This window comes from Microcebus murinus, chromosome 17 (genome assembly GCF_040939455.1).
Source record: "Microcebus murinus isolate Inina chromosome 17, M.murinus_Inina_mat1.0, whole genome shotgun sequence".
Taxonomy (NCBI): domain Eukaryota; kingdom Metazoa; phylum Chordata; class Mammalia; order Primates; family Cheirogaleidae; genus Microcebus; species Microcebus murinus.
The window spans coordinates 45222866-45226073 of NC_134120.1; the positions used below are offsets into that span (position 1 = coordinate 45222866).

Sequence of the window (3208 nt, forward strand, 5' to 3'; positions counted from 1 at the left end):
TATTTGTGACAAAGACTCAAGCTGAACTAGCCTGGACCCTGTGAGGGATTTGCTGGTAGATGTAACTGGAAAGGCAAGGGTGTAGGAGAACACATGGGGGCCAAGGTCTTACTGCAGTTGGGCTTCCTCTCTGCTGCAGTTTGATTTCCTCCCACTGCAGTTGCGCCTCTCTGTGCTGTATGTTATCAGTTAGGTGCTGACATGTGCATGGTTTTGCTATGAGAGAAAGGGGATTGTCACCTTACTTAACAATTCATAAAAATCTACTCAAGATTCCCATTCCTCTGATCAGGTCATTATGAGACTGTGACCAGAAGTGAAAGATGCTGTAAGGGTCCAGTCTGGGTCACTGACCTTGGTGGACACAGGGCAGGACACTGACACTGGCTCATTCAAACCACATGCCTAGGGTGAAGGAGGGGCCTTTTATTTTTAAAGGGGGAGGCTCTTACTAAATGAAGAAGGAAGGGGTTCTGGGCATGTGGAATCAATAGATGAGCTCTTGAGGGCCCCACGGCGCTTGCGCACTGCGAGGCAGGCCGGGTCGCGGGGTGCTGGGTTTGGGGCGGGAGCAGGTGTAGCCTCTTTGCCTCATTATCCCTTAGCGCCGCCCGGGCATCGCGCGAGCCGCAAGCACCATGAAGATCTGGACTTCGGAGCATGTCTTTGACCACCCATGGGAAACTCTTACCACAGCTGCAATGCAGAAATACCCAAACCCTATGAACCCAAGGGTGGTGGGAGTTGATGTGTTGGACAGACATATAGATCCCTCCGGAAAGTTGCACAGCCATAGACTTCTGAGCACAGAGTGGGGACTGCCTTCCATTGTGAAGTCTCTTATTGGTGCAGCAAGAACCAAAACATATGTGCAAGAACATTCTGTAGTTGATCCTGTAGAGAAAACAATGGAACTTAAATCTACTAATATTTCATTTACAAATATGGTTTCAGTAGATGAGAGACTTATATACAAACCACATCCCCAGGACCCAGAAAAAACTATTTTGACTCAAGAAGCCATAATCACTGTGAAAAGAGTCAGCCTTAGCAGTTACCTTGAAGGACTGATGGCAAGTACCATATCTTCAAATGCTAATAAAGGCCGAGAAGCAATGGAATGGGTAATACATAAATTAAATGCCGAGATTGAAGAACTGATGGCTTCAGCAAGAGGAAGCATAAGGACTCCAATGGCAGCAGCAGCATTTGTAGAAAAATGATAATACCAGTTGGTAGATAACGTTGGGTGCCCCAGGTCTCTCCAAGCTGGCAATATTTATTTGTTATTTTAAAAATGCAACTATATTTTAGGTAGAATTTTTTTTTAATAAGCTGATTTAAGGCTATGTGACTTTTGATCAAAACAGAGATACAGGGCTTCTAAATAAAGGGATCATCTGAAATTAGTGTTGTTTGAAATGGCTAATTTTAAGGTTTCCAGTATTTATATGAAAATTTAAGTTTTCTTAAAAGTACTTGGAAATTGGTATTGACATTGACTCTCCTTAAGGTAGAATTTTAAAGCTTTTCATGCATTGGAACTCTACCTGGCTTTGGACCAACCCCAAAACAAAGCAGAGATTGCCCCGCTGCTGTAACTTCAACAGCTTGCATGAGAGAACTCACTTTAAAAGGAGAAATTATATACTTTTAAAAGATATTAATTTGTATAAGATAACTTGCTCTGCTATAAACCACCTTTAAAAACCAGTGTTTTGGTTTTGTACTTAAATATTTTTGGAGTGAAAATTACCTCTAAAGTAATATATGACTTCAAGAAAAATAAAATTTTACTGTATTAAAGAAAAAAAAATAGATGAGCTCTTAACCTGTAAAATGGGAATAATAATTTTGACTTTTCTAGATTTTTTTGGTGAAGATTATTGATATGCTGAAGACTATTACCAAATCTATGTCTTCAGGCCTGATACCTCACTCAGTTTCAGATCTCCGCATCCAATTGCCTATTGGACAGTTACTGTGATGGCTAATTTTATGTGTCAATTTGATTGGAATATCCAGATAGCTGTTAAAATGTTGTTTTTGAGTATGTCTATGTGCACATTTTCAGAAGAGATTAGCATTTGAATCTGTAGACTGAATAAAGAAGATCCATCCTTAGCAATGTGGGAAAGCATCCTCCAATCCATTAAACCATTAAAGATAGAACAAAAAGGTGGGGGAAGGGCAAATTCACTCTTTTCTCGAGCTGGGACATTCATCTTCTCCTGTCCTTGGACATTACAGTTCCTGGTTCCCAGGCCTTTGGACTCTGAGACTTAGATCAGAAGGGTCCTCCCTCCCTCGTTCTCAGGCTTTTGGTGTCAGACCAAATTATACCACCAGCTTTCCTTGTTCCCTAGCCTGCAGATGGCATATAGTGGGGCTTGTCAGCCTCCATAACTGCATGAACCGATTCCCGTAATAAATCTCTGCTTATGTATCTATATATCCTATTGATTCTGTTTCTCTGGAGAACCCAGACTAATACAGTTAGATAATCCACCAGCATCTTAAATTCAAGGGATAAAAACCAAACCATCATCTTCTTCCTCACACATGCTCCTTCTCCTTATCTCAGTTAATGGCATCTCCTTTTACCCAGCTGCCCACGCCAAAATCATGGGAGTTACCCTCACCTTCTCCCTCTCCACTTCCAGCTCAGTCTCATTCAAGTAGTTACTAGAGCTGTTGATTCTACCTCTGCTATCTCTCAGACCTTTTTTGTGTGTGAATTGTTTTTATTTTTATTGCTCTATAACATTTTACCACAAATTTAGTGGTTCAAAACAACTCAGACCCTTCTAATTCTCTGTTTTCCCATTGTTACCACCTCTGTTATGGCTTTCATCTCTCTCCTATATTACTGCCCAAATTCCACATTGGTGCTAGAGGAGTTTTACTACAATGAAAATTTCTTCCCCAATTAAAACTCTTCAGTGCCTTCCTTCCTTCCTTTTGTCTAAGAAAGAAACTGAGGCAAAGTTAATATAGAGAGTTTATTTGGGTCAAGTTTGAAGACAGCTGCCTGGGGCACACTTCCAAGTTGCTTCGAAGAGTGCTCCATCAGGCCTTTGTTTTAAGCAAGTTTTTAAAGGCATAAGGGGACAAAAAGTGGAGTGACAGCGTTATTTGATAGGAATTCTCATTGATTTACAGAAACAGCACTGGTTAGTGATTAGCTACACATTGTTGAACTATAGGG

The 3208-nt window shown here is 41.0% G+C and overlaps 1 pseudogene; it reads left to right on the plus strand.

The window, feature by feature from the left end:
• The first annotated feature begins 614 nt into the window (after positions 1–614).
• Positions 615–1327, plus strand: LOC105860981 (PRELI domain containing protein 3B pseudogene; annotated as a pseudogene).
• The last annotated feature ends 1881 nt before the right edge of the window (positions 1328–3208 follow it).